The 24,467-nt window shown below is 38.3% G+C and overlaps 1 protein-coding gene and 1 pseudogene across 2 annotated transcripts in view; both read right to left on the bottom strand.

Moving 5' to 3' along the window:
• The window catches only part of LOC134478774 (polyadenylate-binding protein-interacting protein 1-like), a 31,973-nt pseudogene extending 21,884 nt beyond the window's left edge, over positions 1-10,089 (bottom strand).
• Positions 1-24,467, bottom strand: part of Fgf12 (fibroblast growth factor 12) — a 509,492-nt gene that overhangs the window by 387,670 nt on the left and 97,355 nt on the right. The window lies entirely within an intron of this gene.

A 24,467-nucleotide genomic window follows, 5' to 3' on the forward strand; every position in this document is an offset into this window, starting at 1 on the left:
TGGCAATGTACCTTCAAATGGAATTTTTTAAAAAATAAAAACTGTAACATCCATCCCACTTATTGAAAACATGTCTTAAGATCTGGGTACAGCACAAAAGAGAGACAAAAATAAAACTTGAATGTCATGTTGGGCAAGAGCCATGCTGCAGTTCTGGAGTCAAGATGGCTCGAAAGGCCTGAAACAGGTACACAGTCAGTCCTAGTCGATGGTGACATTCCTGACTCTGTGATGTGCTCATTTTGTTGCTTTTCTCTCCTCTCAGCACACATACCCTGACCTAAGTGTGATTTTACGTGTTTCACAATCTTCCCTAAATGCCCCTTCCTTTCAAAGCTACCTCACCTCTCCATGCTCCATAGTGATGCTTGACTAACTATGTTCTCACTGACTTCTCTGTTTTCCAAATCTTTACAAATTTAATACTTAGTTTTTATCTGATCAGATGCTCCTACAAATAACGTGAACTTGTACCACTCCCAAGTCACTGGTGAGCACTGCTTTTATTCTGACTTTTATAACTTTCTCTAGTGGAGCCTAGTATAGTGTGGAGAATATAGCAGATGCTTGCGATATAGATCAGGTAACACGTATTAATCGTTGAATGATATTACTGGTTAAAAGAATTTATCCATTTCAAAACATCTTTGCAGCATGACCTTCTTCCCTTTTCTAGGGATAATGTTGGCTTTAAGATAACAATTTTTGCAGTGACAGTGAACTTGCCTTTAATTTGCTTGACTGGTGGTTTCCAGCCCTCTTTGAAGTGGAAAGAACAGTTTCAAAATTTATCACTTGGATACTGAGTCACGTGTAAGAGCAGAAACAGACAAAGCAGTTCTGGATTTGAGAATTTCAGTTTTGACTCTTTCTATAATGGATTAGGGGAAGCAAAAAAGCACCACAAAAAGCAGAAAACCTTAACTTTCAGATCTTCTGAGTTCATCTTAGCTACAACTGAAGAGCCTGCTCACACCTTGGACCCATCTAGGTGAGCTTGCCCCCCCACCCCCGGGTTCCCAGTCAGGTACCTAGAAGCGGTGATGCTAACCAGACTCCTATCGGTCCAGTCATCTTTTACAAAGATGTTACCTCTAAGCCTGAGTTTCAATTTAGCTTGTTTTATAAGAGAGGAAAAAAACCTCTTTCTGAAATCACCATTTTATCATTTTCTCCAGTAATTTAAATTCTGGTGAAAATTCAGCCTGGCCAGCTTCAGAAAGCCTGCTAAGCTGCTCTGAAGAATAAGGTTCTGCTGATTTAAGGAAAAAAAACAAAAGAATCTCAGCTCAAAATCTTCTTTAGAAATACACAGGAACATCAAATTGATCTATCCTAGAATCACAGAAGTGAATAATTCAGGTGCTTCTGACTTCAGTAAGAAACCATGTAAGGGACCCAGGACTAGCTTTCTTGCATACCTATACTTTTTCTGCCATGTTCTATGTTTTCTTTTTCTTTTATGAACAGTTAAGTAATGAATAGTAGCAGCAGATACAGCAATTGGGATGGTTGTTTCTCTGACACCTTCACTAGGCCTTCCGGAGCCTGGGTATTTCTCTAGTACATATATTTAGATTTTTTTCACTTAGATATATGCAAACACTATATGCTTGTTTTTTGCTATGTGTCATACCTTATGTAAAATGGCACTAATCTCTAAACAACAAAGATTATTTGTGTTCATATTTCTCTATCTATGGAAACTATAAGAATTTTTAATCTAGAACCTGACTTAGAGATCCTGAGACCCCTACAGAAAATCCAGGCCCAGAGAGATCTAAGGAGTCCACATCAGAGGTTTCACTGTAGGTCCAGTGTTTGAAACTCTCAATATACAACACACTGCCTTATTCTTATCCCAGATTCTTTCAGAAATTTCACATGGAGTGGCTGGCATCTCTGAATACCACGGCACAACGTCAGCTGTACATCATGTATTTGTTCTCCATCCCTGGTCATCTCAGCAAAATTTGTAGATACAATGTCATCTTCATTCCTCCACATCAGGATTGTGCCAAGCTGTCTTCACAAATATTTTTCAAGTTCTCTTGCCATCAGCTTCTAAGATTCCTTCCTTTCTTTTCCCTCTCTCCTGGCCTAAAGCAGCTGCTCCAGTCCCAAGCCTCCCTTGATCTCTTAGTCAATGCTACCTTTCTTCTGTTAATGAATTCGTGGTAAACTTCCAGCCAAACTCTGTGCTTTACAAAGAATGCCATTCCTGTCTCCAGACATCTCTGAGATAAGACATCTGTTTTTCAACAGTTTATAGCAGGTCCTAACTGGAGACTTGGCTGAAGCTAGTGGTTTGGTAAAAGATCAAATTTGGCTTAATTGTTTATTGATGATCTTCTGCCTGGAAATAGGCTTACTCTTCAATTCAACACAATATGAGAAAGAGGTCACTAGCTTCCAATAAGCCAAGAGTGGCAAGAGCCATTCTTAATTCATTTCAGAGGTTAAGATCAATCCAATTCTTTTCTAGGTCAGGTACAAATAACATTTACAGAGTGCCTGATAAATGCTAGGCACTGCCATTTCTGCCTGTTTGCACTGACTTTGCTTTAAACTTGCTTTAGTCTTCACAAAAAACTAGGAAGCAAGAAAATTAACCAGGTCTTCCTGACCCCAAATCTCTGTATTTGCTACAGAATATAGGGAAATTTCTCTTTCCAGCTGTGGTCAGGGGGATAGGAAGAGTGACAGTAAGATCAGTTTCAGGCAGCCAGGTACACAACCAAATCCAACTCTCAGTCATTCTCTGCCATCACCGGATGACAATTGTCCTGCTTCTACTTTAATGTGCACAAGGAATTCTACCTCAGTGACTGGTCAGTTATCCTCCTACCTACCTATATCACCAGCTTGACTTGAGATTGGGCCTGAAGAATTCTAGGGACTACTGCACCCCTGTTCACCTCACCACTTTTTGAGAAAGAGCTGCCTGCCATTTCCTGCCCAGCTGCCCTGTCCTCCTGGACCCACCGGACTTGCACTTATATAATCTGTCAAATAGCTACATAGGTGGAAGGCAGGAACCAATAGCCAATCACGCTGAATGGAGGTGGGAAAGGGGATTGGCTTAACTGACCTCAGAGAAACTCAATATTATATTTTGGAGTTCAGCTTAACTGATGAAATTTCATGATTATTTAAGTTTAGTTGAATATATTTAATTAAAATTGACAGTATTTCTAAGTTAGTGGAAGACAGTGGTAGTCATAGTGGGAATGAGAAATAAAGAGAAAATATTGTATTGAGCTAAGTTATCAAACCAAAATATTAATATTGGGTAGCAGGGAACAGGGCATAAAAATGTATTGTCATGATAATTATACATAAGGGCATTTGTGAAAGAAACCATACACAAATTGAAACAGTATGCCATTTTGGTAATTATGCACTAGAAATTAAGGGTATGAAAGGGTAATTTAGATTATCTAGACAGGCACGAGTAACAAATAACTAGTAATGGGTAACATCCCTAAATTTCATAACCTGGATTGAGCAAAATCCTGAATCAAATAATATATGACTAACAGTAGATTCCTGGCTCTGTTATTTACCAGCTTTGGAAATTTCAGTAAGTTATTTTTTCTGAAATCCAGCTTCTATATTCATATATAGGGAATACTACTGCCCATCTCATTGGTCATGAGATTAAATGAGGTAAATAAACGTCTTGATATAGGATTCAGCACATAAATGACTGCTGAAAAATTATCTGTCATTATCTTACTATCAGCATTAATTCATTCAGAAATGGTGCCTATAATTGGCTTTAATATTACTGGGAAGAGCTTAATTTCCTCTCACATATACTTTGTTGCAAAAGAATTTCATCTGAACTAGATAAGGAGCAGGTACCCAGCAAGTAAGGCTCTCCTCTCCTCTAGGTGCACGCAAAAAGGAGAACTTTAGTAGAAAAGCTTTGGTCATGTAAGTGCAAGTCTAGGTAACATCATAAGAGATCCATTCTGTTTTATTAAAAATGTACTTATATTTGGCTATGGGCTAGACTAAACCAACTTTCACTTCTTTTTAATTTTTTTCTTTTTGTTTCTTTTTTTCACTTCTTTTTAAATTATACAAGTCTTGCTCTTGGATGACTTAATAGAAGTCTTTCTATTAAGATGTTGACAACTGTATTTTGTGTTAGTACGCATTCTATTTGCACAAATTTCTCATTGTGTCTCTAGAAATTTAACCATTTATTATTTCAGAAAGACTGTAACAGACATAAAGGAAAGATTCTGATGCTTTCTGGAGTCTCTGGCCCCTAGAATAACACATGAGAAAAACTATAGACACAAATCAATTTCAGGATTGCATTTAATCTTTAGGAGAAAACCCGGGAGGGATTAGGAAGGTAAGTGCTGCTCTTAACCTGGCCATCCAGTGCCTCTCTCCACAGAGTCCCTGGGGATCCCCGAAATATCAGCTCTATATTTACATATATGACACAGAAGTAATTCCATGTTCCAAGTTGACTCAAGGTGTCTTTACAAATGTGAGAAAGGAAAAACAATTTCTAATCCTAAAACCTTGGGTACCACCTTCACAGTACACAGATGAAAAAGGCAAATAATAAACTCATTTTCCTTTCCTCTTGATTTTCCCTAAATTTTCTAATTTAGCTATTAGATCAGTAATTATAAATTTTCTTGAGACATCTCTAATTTTCTCGTATTATAGCACTTTTTAAAACAATGGAACTTGAAGGTATATTTAGCATGATACAATAAAAATTAAAACAACATCCATAAGGGCATATTATGAACAAAAACACAAGTTCTCAATAATGTTAACATTTGTGCTTTAGACTTCAGTGCTAATTTTCATATATCAACTCTTTTATTCCATGCAACAACCTAAGATACAGGGGATTATTGTTCCTACTTTACACAGAAAAATATTAAAGTTTAAAACATTAACTTATTCAAGGTACACAGCTAGAAAGTAAGAGACACTGTCTAATTCAGGTCTTCTGATTTGATCTAACTTTCTACTACATAATGCATCCTGAGATTCTTAGGATTTTCTTTATGCAGGAAGGGAACTAGCAAGTTATAGTGTTGTTCTGGACCTGAGAAGGAAGAAATGTATTGTCACTGTACCTTATTAGTATTGGTGTATATTTTGAGGATATCTTGAGTTCTGATACCTTCTACCAAAATTTATGTGTGATGCAGGTCCCTAGAATTCTGTATCAACCTCATGAGGAATTTCATGTTTTATTAGTTTATATTCTAAACTTAGCATAGAACTGTTCTAGTTAAAACATGAATTAGTTATAGTAGCCTCGGGAGTTCACTTTTACAAACAAATACAATTACAACTGCATTAGGTAACAAAGCATTTATAAGAGCAGGTCACTCTAACTGTCCAGAAGACATAAATTTCTCAGGCGCTGGAAAATAATAATATTTTGAAATGAAAAAGTAAACTAGATAACAAGAGGAAAAACACTGACTGCTGGATAGGTACTGCTCAGCAAATTCTCTTCACCCATTAGCAAGGTTAGCTTCTCTGAATCAGCCTGATGGAGCTGACACAGAGCCCCATTATGTAAGTTACACTCCAGCCACTCATGTGCTGGAGGCAGAGAACAGAGGAAGAAGTGACCCCGGAGGGAGATGTGATCCCTGACCCCTTGAGTGACAGTGACAGAAGTAAGGTCCCTTGCAATCACCATTAGTTTGCTCCTTTACACAAAGATACAAAAGGGACGGAAATCACTTCCTCAAGGTCTTAGGGCGAGAGGACTTTTCAGAGACAAATCTGAGATTTTAGGAAGAGCTGGTGCTTTTTATAGGAATAGCTCATGCTATATTACTTGTGTAAGCAAGTGATGCATTTTATGGGGAGGATTGGGATCCAGGGAGAAGAAAGAGGGAAGAAAAGAAATCACTGTTTCAGTGTCTACACTGAGATACAGAGACAAACCCTCATTTCTCTTTCCTGTAAATCTGGAGGTTGGTACGATTTTTGTTATACAGATGAGAAAAATGATTCTTCTGAAAGTATACATTTTAAGTTTATGCATACAGATTTTTAACATTAACGGGGTAGAATGAAGCATTTCGGGTAGCTGCACCATGTGTAATGATCAGCACAAGGGAAATGGACTATCACCTCAGATGTGTATCATTTCTTCGCACTAGAAACATTCAAAATCCTATGTGGTATATGAATTGTTTTCAACCATAATTATCCTATGAGCTACACAGCATTAGAAGTCATCCACTTTATCCAACTGTGCTCCATAACCATGAGCCATCCCTTCTCCATGCCTCCCTCCTTCATTCCCTGCCCATGCACTAGTTGGCACTATTTTGGTGAATAATTATTCTAAGAGATTTTTAATTTGCCAAGGCCATTCAATCCATATTCTTCTGTCTCTAAGGCCTTTGCTCTTTCCACCTTACTGTTACACTCAATGTAAAACTCAAGGTGCAGGTTTTCAATCCATTAATACATTACAAACTAGAGTCTAGATACCCTAGTGACTGACACAGAAATCAGCGGGTGAAGAACTAGAGATCACAGCACAAAAATTCTGAAACTACTCACACAAAAATATTTTGAAAAGGGCTAAACTGACTTGCACATTGTTGGTGCTTTCACAAATGAGTTAATTCATTCAAAAACATTTATAGTTCTCAGGAAATTAAATGACTTCAAAATGAATTCATTTGCCCTTAACCAAAATTTGCGTGGCTAGGTCACTAGGAACTGCAGAGAATTTAAAAGGTTTGCAAACATGTAGTGGTTTTCCTTTCCAGCAGGATGAGTTTTTTATTTTATTTTTTTCTGGTAGTAAAAAGAAATTAGGTACTATAGGAAAGAATTCTTTCCAACCAAAAAACACACAGAAACCAAGTGTTGCTGGATTTGTCAGAAAGCACTTAGGTATCCATCTCTAAGACAAAGCACTCCCTTCTACTTGAAAGCCAAAGATCCAGAAAGATTTGGGTCCCAATCCCTCATGTTCCACTCCTCTCTATATCACATGCCTGGCAGATCATCACATGTCTTTGCCACATTTTCTTGAATTACTGACTGTGAAACACAGACTTCTTGGCCTTAGATGTTAAACTCTCAAAAAATGACACTAGCATCTTAAGATTCTGGCCTGATAAGGACCCGTGGCTCCAGCCAAATCGGTAACCTGACAGCATGCTATTCCAGATATGAAACTTGCTCTCCCATCCCTTTCTCTCACTTGCCTTAATGGTTTTATTCAATTCCCCCACCTCCCTACCTCTCCGTAACAAAACACCAACCCTATCTGTCTCTTCTTAAAGTCTTACCTTCCTTAGTCCCATTGACCCCTGTTCCCTGCTTTCTCTACACATCCCTTCCTCCTTAGAAACAGAAAACCCACTTTGTGAGTCTGGGCATTGTCCCTGATTTGGAGAGAGCACCCATGAGGACAGCAGTAACTACTGAAAATCAGGTAGGACCTGAGTCCTGCTCCAGAGAGGCAGATCACAGCAGCAGTTTCTCTCCAGCCTGGGCTCTACAGTGATGCTGGGGCTGGCCTTCTCACTGGCCTTTTGAATGGCTGATTAGAGACGTTTGCACAGATTTAAAGATAGAAACTACATTGGCCACCAACAGCGAGCACGCCCGGCTTCCAGTTGTAATGCCTTAGAACTAGGAGTGAAGGAAATGGCATGAAAAGAGCCCAATTTCTGAAGACTGAACTAGAAAATAGCTAAATGAGGCACTGAGGGAAATGAGTTATGAAATAAGCTGGCCATGGCTTCTGGCTTAATCTGATTTAAAATGGGGTTCAGGCCAAGGCCAATCAAGCTCTTCATCTCAAGAAAGGCCCTACAAAGGACTCTGAAAGTAAGCCGCCTTCCTGTGCATCATTCACTTGTCAGGTAAGAACTGTTTAGTTCCTGACACGAGCAAGGCACTGAGGCAGACCCCGGGTCAGTGATGACAAGGGCTGGGAGGATTGAAAATGCATAAGTGGAATTAGGATAGCCGTCAAGTTTAGAGCTAAAGAAAGGACAGATTTTCTGCAAAGGTTTTCATCTGTGGAGGCTTTGCTAAGTGAAACCTTGGGAAAGGATGGGTAGGAATATAGGCTGGTGAAGGGAAGAAACTAAGATTAGGCTTTTCCTGCCACAAATAAAAATTTTTGTGGGTTTTGTTTGTTTTATTGTCTTTTTTTTTTTAGACAGGGAAATTTTTGGTTGCTCTGAGAAGAGCCCTCTTGTCCTGCTGCCAAAGATGCTCAGTCACCTGTTTGTTCCTTTACCCTCCTGACATCATAGGACACAGTACTTTACTACGAGGCTCATCATCATCCTTGCAGGGCAATAAAATTCAGTTCTAGAATCTTCTCTTCTCAAACTTGTGCAAAAACCTCATATCTTCCTTGGTTCCTCAGAGCTCAGTCTGAAGCAGAAGGAGAAACGGCGGTGAGTATTTTTTGAGTACTTGGTTCATTCAACTCATAGCAGCTGCTCCTTCCTCCCCATCAGTCATGATCTTTTTCCCTTAGGGCCGGATGTCCCGATTCACTGTTCCAAATACACCCAGTGTTAAGAACCTGCACCTCTTACCGTTACTGTCACGGTCTGGACCACCAGCATCCTTCACCTGGTATTACTGCAATTACCCTCTCACTGGTCTCCGCTTCTCCAGGTTGTCAGAGTCTATATTCAGAAGGTAGGCACGGAAGTCCATTTAAAAGGCAAATTACATAATATCACCTTTCCCCTCTACAAAACTCCATTGTTTCCCCTTCACTGTTAGTAAAATGTGAAGTCTGACATTGACCTGACAGACTTACATTAATGTTTCTTTCTCTTCTTTGTCTCAACTCTAGCCTCAGACCTCTGCGAGAATGTTTCCTTTGTATGGCTTTCCCTCACTGCCTTCAGGTCTGATTAGCTACCACATATCACAGTGACAATCCTTTTACAGTTGTGTATAAATTACCATCTCTACCCCGTGGAACTCTGCTTGACTCTTTATTGCTTTTTCTTCCCATCACGCTTACACTCACCTGACACGTAGTGTCTACATTCTTACCATCCAGTCTCTCCAGAACTTAAACTCCATGAGAACACATTCTTGTGCTTGCTACTATGTATGCAGTGTCCATTACACTATAGATGCTTAGTAAATAATTGTAGAGTGAGTGAGGAAGTGAAAATGAACGAATGAAGAACCACCAAACTGTGATTCTTTCTATGCAAAAGCCATCTCTTGCAACTCAAGAGAAAATATTCACAAGAAATATGCATTGGGATTCAAGTGCTGGGCACTTTTTTTTTTGTCTTTTTCCTTTTTATCGGTACCAGGGATCAAACTCACGACTGCCTGCTTTCAAGGTAGGAGCTTATGCCGCTGAGCTAGCCCCTGGGCACTTTTAACAGTGTTTTTTGTAAGCCAAAACATTCATTTCCTTTTTCTGAGTTGTATCTGTCCCCCGTCTGAAGCTTGAAAGCTTCTGACTCAATGGGTAGAAGGCTCTGGAATAACAAGGAGAGGAGCAGAAAGAGAAATCCTTTCTGTATAAATCCTCAAATCCCATCTCTACCTAAGGATATTGTAATAAGGATTTAAGTGGCTTTGGTCTTACTGTGCCTTGACATTTCTTTCATTCTCAGTCTTGCCTCTAGTTCCTTAAATATTGATAGGGTAAGCAGCTTGTCTCTTAGGTAAAAGTTATGCAAGAAAGAAAATCCGCTGAAATTTTTTTGAAGAACACAAAAATATCTGGTAAAGATATTTAAATAAGAAAGAGACTACTCTGCTAATTCTGCTTTCTGATGTATAGGCTTTAACAATGCAACACAGAGTGTATAATGAAACAATGGATAAAGTGAACAGAATGAGTGGCACCCCATGATGAGTAGAATATTTTTGGAGTTTGCAAACTTAATGTTTTCTACCTGGGTTGCAAGCTGTCAGCTCACAGTTACCAGCTCTCAAGCAAGCTCTTCTTTGCCTGTAGTTATTAACGGAAAAGGTGCAAGTATAAAACCTGACCTCAGTTTCCTTTTAAAAATGGAATTTCTGCTATACCGTACTTGCTTGTTAATAATAATAAAAAAAAAAAAAAACCTGTGCAAACCTTGGAAATAAGGGAGATAAAACCCATCTGCATGTCTTTGTAGTCACAATGGAGCATTGTCTAATGAGCCTGCTTGAGGTTTATATAGTGGTCTGGATCTTGGACCCAAAGGATGTAATATTGTTAATTTACTGTTATTGATTAGGACCGACTCTAAAGTCAGACATTAACTCACCCAATAGTGATTGATTATAAATTACTTTTGTATGATAGAGTAAATAATCCCACAGGTAATGGTTGTCTTTCTCTGTAGAGTATTAATCAGCTTTGTTACTAACTTAATCTTATTTCAGCATATTTTTCCCAGTGACTACACACATTATGCCAGCCTATCACTTTCTTCTCTGCATGAGCTTTATCATCTTGCTCATTTCTTTTTAATGAAGCAAATTGATCCTAGATTTGTGTTCACTAGATACTTTTAAAACAGTCATGATTTTAGCTTCTGAACATTGTGTTTGGACCTGTTTCCCATTCCAAAGTGAGGAATGACAGCTAGAATAATCTGTAGCTGGTGCCCTTAAACAGGGACAATCCTCCAGGTCAACACTGCCCCTCATCCCTCTCCTCAGAGACTTTTTATCAGCCCCTCCCTCATTCTGATGTCCTGCTTGCCCTCTGCCAACCCTTGAGCTCTTTGCTTTCTTTTTGGCTTAAACCAATGCAAATTTATTCTCTTACGGTTCTGGAGGTCAGAAGTCTGAGGCAGAGCTGCTCTCTTGTACAGTCTGAGAGGAAAATCTGATTTTTTCTATCTTCATTACTTTTCTTTTAATGGAATATAAGAAAGTATTACTAAAATATTTTTAAAACACTGCTTATTTCTATGAAAAAAATAAAACAAAATTTCATAACAAAATATTTAGAGAGTGCCACTAGTTAATAGACTGGGTACTGTGAACTTCAAAGAAAGACAAAAATGTTACTTAAAGTACAAGTCATAGACAAAAGAAAAAAATTCTCTCTTACAAAGAAGAACCAAATAAAGGACAGAACTTTCCTCTCAATGAACATAGAAACTGTTAATATAAATGAAACCAATTGGCATTTATCTTAAAATATATTTGAAACAATATAATTTAGGGAGTTATTTAAACTTCTCCCTACTTCTTGTTTATCTGTCTTCTGTTTTACTCTGAACACACACACACTCACACACACACACACACACACACACACACACACACACACACACAGAGTGTTTAGTTTCTTGGAAACAGCATTTATGTGCGTCAACAGATGAACGGATTAAAGAAAATGGGGGTGTCTATATATATTAGAGTACTACTCTGCAATAAAGAAAGCTAAACAAGGAATTCATAGGCAAATGGATGCAATTTGAGAACACAACATTAATTGAAATGAATCATATATGCAATTTAAAATCACATGACTTCTGTTCTTTAAATTCTTCACATCTGACATCTACCTTGAGGTCTTGGTAGAACAGTGGTTCTTACTCCAGACCACAAGAGGGTTTGTGAAAACACTGCTGAGCCCCATCCTGGATCTGTGACTGAACAGATCTGGGTGAGACCTAAGAATCTGCCTTTCTAGCACCATTTCAGCCAACACCCATATTGGTGGTACAGGGAGAACTCTTAGAGAACTCTGTGATAGTAAGTGGTGGAAATTGAACTTGGCCTTGATGGACAAGAAAGTATTTTCTGCTGTATGAATTTTTCAGGTGGAATGCAAGATATAATAAAGTCAGTTTTAATGTTTTTGAAAACCTTCAATAGGTGAGTTACCAAATATCAGACAACTGATAGCTTTCTTCATGACGCTTATCCACTGGAGAATCAACCGCTGATGGGTCTGAAGAAATGCAAAGAGCTGTTATTATAAATGCTTTGAAAAGTTCAGGCAGCTCAATGACTAAGTACTTTTGGTCTACGTTGTAAGGTTTTGAAGGAAGGAAAGCCTTGACAGCAGGTTTACTGCAGTGCTTAACACAGGTTCACAGCATGGTCTGAAAAACTACCAATCTACACTGATACATTTCTACAGAGTCTTACGGGCTTCTCTATCCATTATCTCATTCATCACTTACAACAGTCCTCTGAGGTGAAGAGCACATGAATATGATCTTATTTTACAGATAAATAAACAGTCTTTGGGAGTTCTTGTGGCTTTTACTGCAATACACAGCCAATCTGTGGCAAAGCGTGGCTAGCATATTGTCTTTGGTCTTGCTCACCAGAATTATTTGCTGACATAGAATGAAGACGGGCTAACAACACCATACCCTGAGCACTTATGATAAAGTAAAAGATTCTTAAAACGTAAGAGGACTCACCCTAATAGCAGAAAATACCTATTTTACAAAGAAAAGTTTTTTATATACAACATTTTGGCGGTCACTACCTCTATGAACATAAAATGCAAACTCTACTGCGCCAACTTGGTCAGCACCAGAGGGGAAGGAGTGGGCTGAACTTAATGGTGTCTAACATTGTGCAAAGAAGATGAGAAACGTTGAAAGTGGATGAATGCTTGAGTCATACAAGTCTCCATTCTGCCAGTGACCAGTTATGCTCTTGAAATAAAAACACGCTCCCTTCATGAATTTTAAATCATTTGCCAGTAAAGTGAATCATGAGTGTGTATAAAGCCTTTTCTCTTTTCAAGATTAAGCAAAAATATTTTAAAACCAAGACTATAAATATAAAATACACTGTCCAGGGTCTTAAGCAGCCCTTCCAGGGCTGGCTCCTGCCTTATCTTAATCCACGAGAAGGGCAAAGAATGTGGTGGGGTTCTCAGGATCTGAACATTAAGAGTGACATTGGATGAAGATCATTGCTTACTCTCACTGAATGCTTGCAATTTTGTTGAATTGTTCCTGGAACAAATCACAGCATATTCCAGAAGAAGCAAATGCAAGCATGTACTCCTGTACTTGTACAACTCACTGCTACACTAAGAAATCAAATCATGAGCACCTACTAGCACCGTGGCAGGTGATTTAAATGAAATGTCACTTGCAACATATTGTATTTCCATTTGACTGTGTTGCAGCACAAGAATCAATGAGAAAGAACAAGACACCAGCTTGAGCTACAAAGGATAAAAAGGGAAAAGCTGGATGAATTGTATTCCTCCCGGATGCAGAAATTCTATGCAATTATAAGAAGCATGAAAGGAAATCTACATAATTATAGTCTGCACATAACTGGGGAACACATGGCAAAGGTGGTTGTGGTGAGTGAGAAAAAGAAGAGAAATCTGAGAAACTGGCCACTCTGCATTCAAGGCACAGGAAGATTTCCTCCACAAACAGCGTCCTGGCTCGGCTTGCTAGTTATGTGTATGACAAAGCAGAAAACAAATGCCCAGAGTAAAGTACTGAATCCATCCTCAGCTTCAAATACAACTTACGGCATGACAACATGGGGCTTTAGCTGGGTAATACCTGGGCATTTTGATGCAAATAACACTGGCATAAATGGCATACTGAGAGTAGCTGCATTCATTTCCCTTGGTGTACTGTGCTCAAAAGCAGGAAAGAGGGTAACGAGGGTCAAGTTTACTTGGAGCAGAGGCATTAGAAAGCAGGCAACACTGTGTTCCCTTTTGTAAGAACACAGTACCCTGGAGTTGTGCTGAAACTGACCACCCACAACTTCCCTGGTGGTAATGCAGTAGCACTTGTGTGATTTGTACTCAGACATCAGCTTTCCCTGGCAGTGCTCATCACTGCATGATTGCAGATGTGCCACAATCCGAGTTATACTACAGCGATCTCCCCAACTACAGGGAGAAAGGCAGACCAGACAGCCACACCACCACTGCATCACAGCCAAGAGCCGCAGGAGCTGCACTGTCTATGCATTATTGAAAGAGAATATGCTCTTTGGAGTTGAGGTTGGCTTGCTCTCTCTCAAGTACATTTAACTCTTTTACTCTCCGATTTAACTGTTTCACCCTGCTATGTTTCATTCCTCGCATAACATAGGGATTCTGAATGATTATTTAGGTGCTTATTAGGTGCCAGGGGATGTGCTGAGCACATCATATGCGTGGCCATTTCCCCTTCAAAAATATAAACTACTCTGAAAGCCGAGACCCTTTTCATTCATTAGGGGGAGCAGCATGGGAGCTTGAGGTGTGGATATCCCTTTCAGGGCAGCATTTACCTACCATGCATATCTCGTATGTCCAGATCTCTTGGGAGTTTGTTAAAATGCAGATTCTGCATCAGTGGCTCTGGAGTGGAGCTGAGAGTCCTGACTTCCAAGAACAGCCCAGTGGCTCCATAGGGAGCACAGCCCAGCACAAGCAGATGCTAGGTAGCATTAAATGGACCAGAGCAAGCACCCAGGGACTTAGATGAACCAAGCATGTTCCAAATCTAGGTGTGGAATGGATTATCACGAGGTTTCCCCTAGCTCTAAATTCCAAGGTATGGTTTGAGAATGTCAACTTTGAAATTTTGTGCACTGCAATTTGGCATTTAAATTGGCTCTTTATTAACTACCATGATAAGTTAAATTTCCAGAAACTCATCTTATGCTTGAAAAATGGCTAGGTTAGCTGTACATTACCTACTTAAGGCATCCACCTCAGTAAGTGATTATATGGTTAAATTAAATAACATACAGAGGATGCATAACATAGAGATTGGTATCTGGAAAATAAGAAAGATATTTTTATTTCCATTTTATAAGGATGTTCTATTGCCAGATTCTAATGCAAACAGAAGGATATGGGTAATTTTGGTAGAGGAAAGACTTACTCATTAACTTAAATAACTAAGGTTTTGTAAGGGCTCTTCTGAGTCAGTCAGAGTCTAAAATTTAGGCTACTGAATGTTGAAAGTCAGAAAATGGCCAGGAGAGTAGCTCAATGGGAGTCCACCTGCCTCGTATGCATAAAGTGATAGGTTCAGTTCCCATCACTACAGAGAGAGAGAGAGAGAGAGAGAGAGAGAGAGAGAGAGACAGAGAGAGACAGAGAGAGACAGAGACAGAGAGACAGAGACAGAGAGAGAGACAGAGACAGAGAGACACAGAGAGAGAGAGAGACAGACAGAGAGAGAGACAGAGAGACAGAGAGAGAGACAGAGAGGAAGGAAGGAAAGAAGGAAGGAAGGAAGGAAGGAAGGAAGGAAGGAAGGAAGGAAGGGAGGGAGGGAGGGAGGGAGGGAGGGAGGGAGGGAGGGAGTAAAGGACAGAAGGGAAGGGAGACACAAATAAGCAAAGTGTTACTGGTTGTGGGCAGTGAATCTGCTATGCCAGTGGGTTCGTGTCATGCCTTTGTCCAACTCCAAGCGTGAACTCAGGTGTAAACTGTGGTCTCCCAGTGGTGACACTGTGCAAACGTCTAGTAATCTGTTATAACAAATGGACTACTCTGGTGGGGGATATTCACATGAACCTTCTGCTCTGTTTCGCTGTGACTCTAAAGCTTCCCTGGAACGTAAGTCTATTATTAAAAAAAACAAAGCAACACAAGGGGGACAAGGAGCAGCTGTCAAGGGGATAGATTAAGGAAGAGTATTCAAGATAAAATCATCAGGAACATTTCCTCAAAGGAGGTGGTGTTGGTGCAAAGCCTAGATGATGAGGGGAGGCCAACCATGCAAACCATGAGTCATCTTTTCCCTCACATTTGATGTCGAAATGTGCACAGATTCTCGGAGCAGGGAACTGAACTGATGAGAAGAGTCCACTCCCAGGGGTGTACAAGCTGGTGCCGCAGCCTCGTGTGAAACTCACTCACAAAAGAGAAAAGGTCCTCAGGTCCTTGCTGAGGAACGGACCTTTGACACTGTGTGATGCAGGACAACATGACTGCTGCTGAGTCCCTGGTGACTTTAGTGCACAATGCTAGTGACCGCCATTCTCTTGGTACAGTTTAATCTGTGTAACTCACCTTACCTTGCTGATCATCACAGTAACCTCATAACTGTGGCTATTCTCCTGTTACACAGGTGGAAGCAAGGTCTAAGAAGGTAAATTGTTCTGAGTTATTAAAACTCTGAGCAAAGCTCTGAATCCAAGCTGCCAACAGTTTCCAATTAAGAGCACCCACCCATCCCCCAGCACATTCTAGTCTTTCCTCTGATTCAACTGTATCAATCTCCCCATTCCAAACAGAGTGGTATATTTTAGAGCAATCACAGCAGCTGGCTGAGCAAACTCTCTGAATACAAATGTTTTACATTATTGGAACATAAGAATGCAGAGACACAGATCCAAACAGCATTGATGCACACATGCTCACACGGTCACAATCTTACTATTTGTCTTCTGACAGCTCCTCTATGGCTTTTAAAATGTGTGCATTGCTGTGAGTCTACAAAAGGAGTTTGTAGGCAAGAGAGTTGAATGTAAGATGCCGCTGCTGGGCTGAGCTTGAAGAAGAACCCACAGCAACCTGCCACATCCCGCAGCTGCTGCTGAGAAACCCACCACCACCTGCTGCCTGGAGACTGTATTAGAAGGCGCAGGGACAATGCAAGACAAGTAGTCTCTGAGACAGGAAGAGGGAGCATTAAGACACAGCACCTCTGTGTCACTTGGAGAAAGAATGAGGAAGGCGGTGGTATTTGGGATTGGTGAAAGAAAAGAGGTTTCAGATCTGTCAGATTTGAGTTTTCATCCTGCTGCCCGTTGCAGTTACTGCCAACCAGAGATTCAGTTTCTTTACAAAATGCAGAGAAAGGCAAGAGGGCAAGTAGGGGGTTAAATGTGACGTCACATCATTGTCTATGCCCAGCATATAGCAGGATCCCAAAATATGCCAGGGTTTTTGTTCAAGTCAAGGATTTTTTCATTTTTAAAACACCCTTTAAAAAACATGCTGATTATTCCTCTTGTTACTTCGATGCATGCTTCATTAATTTTGTTTGAATTCTACCTCTATTTCAATGAATTTCAACAATTTAATAAAAAAGACATAAAACGCTCCTTGGTGGACCTTTTCTTGTCAGTTCTTTGCATTTCAACACCAGCAAGGGAGTAAGAACAGTTACTGTCCTAAGATCCCATCTGAGCCCATCACATTCCCAAAGGGACTGGATTCAGCCCCATAAGAACCATGCGTGGAGATGCCATAAGCAGCCCATTCTCTAGATGGGCAAACCAGAAGTGAGGAGGAAGCAACCAGTTGCTTACTCATGTCACATGGTAAGTGTATAAGCAGACTCAGAAGATTCCCCACAGCTATGAGAAGATGACACGGGCAGATCAAGAAATGTAGTATATGTTTAAATTCTTAAAATTATTACAGTGACAGACAAATTCCCATCAACTCTCCTCCAAATACTCCCCCCCATTTCAAACATGCTTATCCGGTTATTTTGCTGCTTTCTGAAACAGTTCCAGAAGTCCTCTTCCACATCTTTAGTCATGTTCATTGCTGCCTCGATGACCTGAATCAAAATTCCAAATATTTACCATTCATGGTGATTTTAACTTTGGGGAAGAGTCAGGAGCTAGATCAGGTAGATGCACAGGAGGACAAACTGCAATGCTTTTATTTGACAGAAACTGCTGTAAATGATTTTTAATCTGTTCAGGACTTTGAGGCAGCCATGATGGTAGAGACACATACAAAACAGGACCGGAAACTGAAGGATGGGATGAATGCATTTTAAGTCATGGGGAGGGGAATGATCCGAGGGGAATTCAAGGCAATATGTCTTTTCCTGTAATATTTTTTTTAAATTTAAACATACACTGTGTTGTTTGATCATACTTTGTATTTGCCAGGTCAAGAGGCCAATGTACCAAAGTGACAGTTTATAGCTCCACAAGGAACCACTGGCAAGATACAAACCCTCTTCCTTAAGTTGTACAGAACTTATTCTCTTGGGGCAGAATCTTTTCATGCTTCCAGTAAGTTAAACGACGAATCATGTGGGGCAAAGCCCAGAACACCTAGAAAAAAGAAGAGGTTGTAGGCCCTTGTTGATCTTCTGGAAGGATGCTTGTATGTTTAGACGCAGATGATTACATTATTTCTTCTCTACTTCCAACCTCGGAATTGCTGACGATTAAATAATTCAGACTTCTGGAAAAATCCAGCTGCCAATTTTAAGTCTCTAACCTGTATGCCAATTTGATAAGCAGTCCAGACATAACATGGCTTCTTAGGTTCTAAATTTACCAGCCCTGAAAGATTTAATGCAGCAGAAGAAGTCCATTATAACGTGGTCAAAAGTCCATTATAACATGGACAGTTCCACATATTCTGGCATTTAACCAGCTTAGTGAGGCAGCTTTAAAGAGGAGGACACTAAAAAAGGCAATTGGCTGAGCTAAAATGGTATCCAGCTTAAGGGACAGAAGCAGTGGTTAGCTTACTTTGGATATTCTGCATTCTTGCTGGATAAAGCTTTCAGTACTCCCTTCTGCTTCTAAAATTCTTTTTGCAATGATTAGGCTCTAGATAGATGAAATAAATTAAATTTCTATAAATTCTCTGCATTTGTTACATAGGCCTGGTATGTGGATTTTAGACTGGAGGTGATAATCTTGATCCAGAAAATCATTTGAAATCCTGAGTGGAGGATGAATTTCCAGGTCTTGCATATACTTGGTCAGATCCCATACAGTAAAGATTTTCCTGGGGCACTAATCATGAATTAGGCATGAAGATTCTTTTACCTCCTTCAATTATTCAATTATTCAATTAAGTGACACTTTCTCAGTAAAACTTTGCCCAGACCACTCATCTATAAATTACAGCCCCGTCTCAACTCCTAATACTCTTACAGCTTTAATTTCCTTTTTAGATCTTAAATCATCATATATATTTGTAATTTTTCCTAACTGCCCTGCATCTTCTGACAGCTGTTTTGTTCACTAGCATATTCTTTAAGCCTAGAATATTGTCCCTCATATAGGGAACATTTAATAGTCACTTAACACTATGGAAACACTTAAAAATATGGGAAAAAGAAAAGGACAGAAGACCAGCTGGGTGGTAATACTCCATCTAAGAATTTTATAATTCAGTTTTCCATTTGTTTACAGAAGAATCACATTTATGGCTACTTGTTGAAATTATTTCCAGCTTTTAAAACCTATGTACCTAGTGGTAAGTAAAGGAGACAGCCACCAGGGATTGTATTTCTACATCTGAGTTTGCATCTCCTTTGACTATTATTTGCATTGTTATGTTTTAGAGCTATATTCATTCAACAAATATTTATTGAGGAATTATTATCTATAAGGTCACTGAATTAGCATTATGGGAATTTGAAGCTACTTTAAACACATTCCTTAAAATACCTAGAGCAGAGCTGTATCTCTACAGTTGAAAGTAGCTCTCAACTATGCTGTATAATAAAATTACTCAGGAAACTAAAACCAAAACCAAAAATCAATGCCTGAGTCCTATTCTAGAAATTCTGAAAAACAAGAAGAATTCTAAAATATTCCCCCAGGTGATTCCAGTCTTCATTGCAGGTTTTACCACCATGACAATATAAAAGGGATGGATACCAAAGGAGAAGCAGACACAAGAATTAGGGGAATAACGAAAAACAATACTGACTTCTGGACACAGTAATAATCCTCAGATTGTGTTGCAAGGAACAGTAGTTATTTGTGAAGGGCTGATATTTGTGTAAAGGGTAAAATGGAGGTATGTGGATTAATAGCATGCCTGAGTAAATTTGCAGAGTTTTTCATTCTTCCTTTGCTTCATTCTGCACTTGTGTGAATTGAAAGAGATGGGGCAGAGACTCTAGGAAGGTCCTTCATGGGTTCAGGCCCTACTACTTAGCCATGCGGGGTCTTTGGGACTGTAATCAAATGTAGTTTTCATGTGCCACATCTTTTTTATGTCCCTATTTATCTAATCCAGGAAAAGTTGCAACAAAGTTCAATCCTTTGCTATGAAAACCAACCAGCATCAACCAATGGCTACATTTAAACTATATGGATAAAGACACAATAAATCATGCTGTAGTTTTGTTTCTATGAACTTTTACTTTGGATGCTCCTACTTAAATGACTTCTTTGCATCTTGTATTTTTTAAGCTAAGTTTTTGCATTTCTCATCAAGTTCATGTTTTCCTTTGTCTTTTTGAAAATAAATTATTTGGAAGATAAGGAAATCACATTTTGCTTCATAATGTCAAATTAGAATATGCAATGGATATTATCTGAATTTCACAACTGTGTTTGGCTTGCATGACTTCTGATTCAACTGAATCAATACTAATTTATTAAAGATAAATTATTACCAGATTATTGATTAAATAATGTATGTTGGATTCATATGATGGAATACTTTGCAGAATTAGAAATGTCACAGCAAAATATTCACCATATAATAAGCAAACATGGAGCTATCTATAATATGACATGAAGACATACTAGTTATACCTAAGAAATATATATATATATTTCAGAACACAAAAACATAAAAAACTATCAATTATTTCTGATATTTTAATGTAAATGAAATAAACAGAAGTCAGTTTTTCTTTATACCCACTGTTACAAGAGACATACTACTTGCATAAATTTTGCTTTGAGATTTAAATTGGCATAAGAGTTCTGAGTTGAATGCTTCCAGATTTTTTTAAAGGAAAAACTACTTAATGCTGGTAAAATACTTTGGAACCGCAAACTGTGAGATAGACAATTCTGAAAACACAAGATGGTGACCTTTCTCTACTCATGTTTCTTGCTGGGAAGATGTAGGAATTGCTCCTTATTTACTGCTCTTTTGCTGATCTTTTTAATTTTGGTTTTGTTTTATTTTTATTATTTTTAAGCAACAGTTTTTGCTGACCAGTAGAAAGCTTGCTGAAGTCAGTTATTCCATGGAGACTTTCTTTGCTCAATTTCCTTTCCGAAAAAGCCTGAGGCAAGAGAGTGGTGACTTTATTGTATAATTTGTGTCTTAATGGTTGACCCCAAGCCCTTTATCTTGTTGTTTATGAGCATTTTTATATGAATGGATTTTATAATAGAATAGTAGACAGCCTCCTTAGAGGAATACCACAGACACTTTGCTCTGTTTTATTTTTTGGAACAATGTGATAAGGATGTGTTTGCTGGAGAAATATGATAATAAACAATATAGGATAAAAAGCTTCATTTCTCCTGACCTGAGCAGGTGGTTGTGCTTAGGGTCTGAATACATACAGTAGATATTCTAGCAAGGCATCCTTCTGTGAAGCATATGTTTTTTAACCTTGTTGATATTCAATATATTTTTTTTCAAATATTTGCCAAGAATCATAGCATGTTGAAATGCTCAAGGAGAAAACAGGAATGGGCAACTTTTCCTACCGTCCTTCCAATTCAGAGATCAGAGGAAAAATGATCTCTAGTGCACTAAGTGAAAAAAATCTGTCTACCAGCCTCTTTGCCTTCTCTGGGACAAAATACCCACTACTTGAAACTTCAAGGGGGAGGGGCTTGTTTTGGCTCACAGTTTCAGTGGGTTCTGTCCATGATCACTTCGCTGCAAGGCTTAAATAGCACGGTGCGCTGACTGAGAAAAGTTGCTCATATTATGCTGGCCAGGAAACAGAGAAAGAAGAAAGGAGCTAAGGACCAGAATATGTCCTTTGAGGTCACACCCTCTGTGGCTCACCTTTTCTGGCCACTTCTCACCTCTTAATAGCACATGCATGTTCCAATGCATGTGCAAAAGCCCTACCTCTTAGCAGAAGACTTTTAAGGGACATTTAAATTTATACAACTACAGGGACACATTCCTACTGATAACCGTATTATTGGTATCATCTAAAATAAAATCTTGGAGGAGTAACGGCATATGAAAGCTTAAAAATTCAGAAATTATGCATAAAATTCTAAAACATAGCTTACAAATTTACAATTGTAATAAGGTCATTAAATGAAAGAATGTAAATTAATTCATTTTCAGTGGCAAGAATGATTAACCTTGGAATGATAGATGGGCTACTTATTGGGTCACAGTCGCAGGGGCATAGTATTCTCTGGCATCCAGCGGGTGTTGCCTTTCCTTGGTGCTCACCGTTCACCTCTCTTGAACATACAGGCTGCTCCCATGACAGAAATGTTCAGTGTACCATCCGACACAGATCATTTTATTTCTAAATTTTCATTCCTTTATGCTTCCTTTCAATTGCATCACCCGTATTTTCTCCTAAGGGTCGATGTTCCCTGTGGTTAAAGTTAAAATGACTTCTTTTAAAAGTTCTTCTTATTGAAAGGAAGTGCTCTATAGATCTTTTGTTCACCTGCCTTTGTATTTCTACACCTAGAATAAAAGTATCTTATTAAATTAGGATCTTAGCATTCAGAACGCTTTCAACTGGTGACAGGAAAAAGCCTGTAGTCCCTACGCATTTTTAAACATCTAACAAACTTCAGAGGTGAGAAGAAAAGGCCTTGAGCCATTTCAGGATGGAGACACACTATTTAGTTTAAGTGAATTCATTTAATCTTTTATAATATTCCTTAAATTTTCTCATCCTCTTAAACACTTTGACACTGCAAAGTAGATTTTCCATGTTGTTCCAGATATTGGAGTTTAGCAGTTTTTAAAGTTTATTTTCATCAGTATCGATAGACTAAGTTTTAAAAGAAACATTTCTAATGGTGCTACTGAGGATCCTCTATGCTGTAATCAGACAAGAGAATAGAGAGCGGTTTCCAGATAACATTTTCTTGAAAAGTGATAGGGATTACTGTCTTTTGGTATTCCTGGAAATTTCCAGTTAAGAAATAGGTTTTGTCTTCTCTCTCCCTATGTTAGAGGAGGGTTTTCACCTTTCAAAAGACCTCAACTTTAGAATAGTGTTTCAGGTCACTTGTTTGCCTGGTGGTTACAGGCAATTTTTCTTCTATTATAATTGTTTTCCACTTTAGGACTTTTAAAGAAGATAAAATAACCATGCTAGGTTCTTTTACACTCCAAGAGTCATAAGAAGATCCTCCACACTGTCCCAATAACTACTGTTTTCCTCCATATGTCAAAAGCTCTACAAGAGACTCAGAGACAGATTCCTAAGACAGCTACTGTCTCTGCTCTATCACAGTTCATAGTTTTATTTTTCTATGTCTTTTCTTCTAGGGCACAAGGAAAACAATATGAAGCTTCTTAGAAGAATTTAAAAGAGATTATTCAATCTATAAATAATTACAGTGTTATTCAAAAATAAACCACTAATTATAGACATTATGAGTGTGTTTATTCCTACTACGAAATGAAAAAATTAGAAATTCTCCCTTTTCTATAATTATACAATTGAAATTGCCATAACTACAGACTAAAGTCACAGTTTTAGTTTTTAAAGTTAATTAACTAGTAAGATGTTGGACTATTTACTAATAAACCATTTTCCTTTCAGAATATATAACTCAGTTTCTTGTCTTCAACATGCTCAACTATCAACTCCTAAAAGGTGCTGAATGTCATTTTGAATAACAAACTAAATACCCCACACATCCAAGTGTTGTATAAAGCATGCCTGAAATTTTTAGCTCATCCATCCCAGTTTACAAAATTCCATTGTAAGAAAATAATTACAAAATGAGCTAACATTTATATATACATATATGTATATATTTATCTCAGTGAAGATGGTGATAAGTTAAATGTACACAATCGTCAATCGGGATGGTAAAATAAATTATGGTATATTCATGAGCTGGAATATTCAATAATTAAAACCAAAGACTATTCAAGAACATGGAAATACAGGACAGATCATAAAAGCATAATATGAAGTTCTGTGTGGTCCATGTTTCTGTTCGTGCCTATTTTTTAATGGAAAAATAGATGAAAATATTATCTAAAAATAGTGGGATTGTGAATTATTTTATTGTCTTTGGGATTATAATCAACTATAATGTTAAAAAGCCCATAATAACTATCAGTTTTATATATAGAAAAACTTTATATAGACAGATACAGATGTATAGATATAATACAAAGATAATACATTGATACTGTATTTTATAATCACCCCTATGTAATCTATTTCAATAATCTTTTCTTACTGAAACGATTGATTTACAGTGCATCTGACTATTTGAATCATTAATAATAAAAATAAGGTATGACACATTGTTTCAATCTCTGAGAAGTTTTTAAACCAGTGATGATTTATTTATTTTTGTTTGTTTTTGCTGCTTTTAAAGGCTTGTCCTACAACCTGAGAAGTAATGGAGTACCGTCAGGGAAGCTTATGATTTATGATAGTGCTAACTTATATTTTCACTTCTTCAATTTATAAAAGCTTCAGCCATAACACCATAATTCTCACATTATATTTATGATTCCTATGTCTACAGTTTCTAATATTCAGTGATGAATATTATCAGATACATAGAGCCTCTGATGCATAATTTTACTGCTTAAAGAATTCCTAGAATGAGTTCTGAAGAAGGTAAAATCTAGAGTA

Source organism: Cavia porcellus, unplaced genomic scaffold, assembly GCF_034190915.1.
Source record: "Cavia porcellus strain 051 isolate PalLab524CR breed Dunkin Hartley unplaced genomic scaffold, mCavPor4.1 scaffold_14, whole genome shotgun sequence".
NCBI classification, from domain to species: Eukaryota; Metazoa; Chordata; class Mammalia; order Rodentia; family Caviidae; genus Cavia; species Cavia porcellus.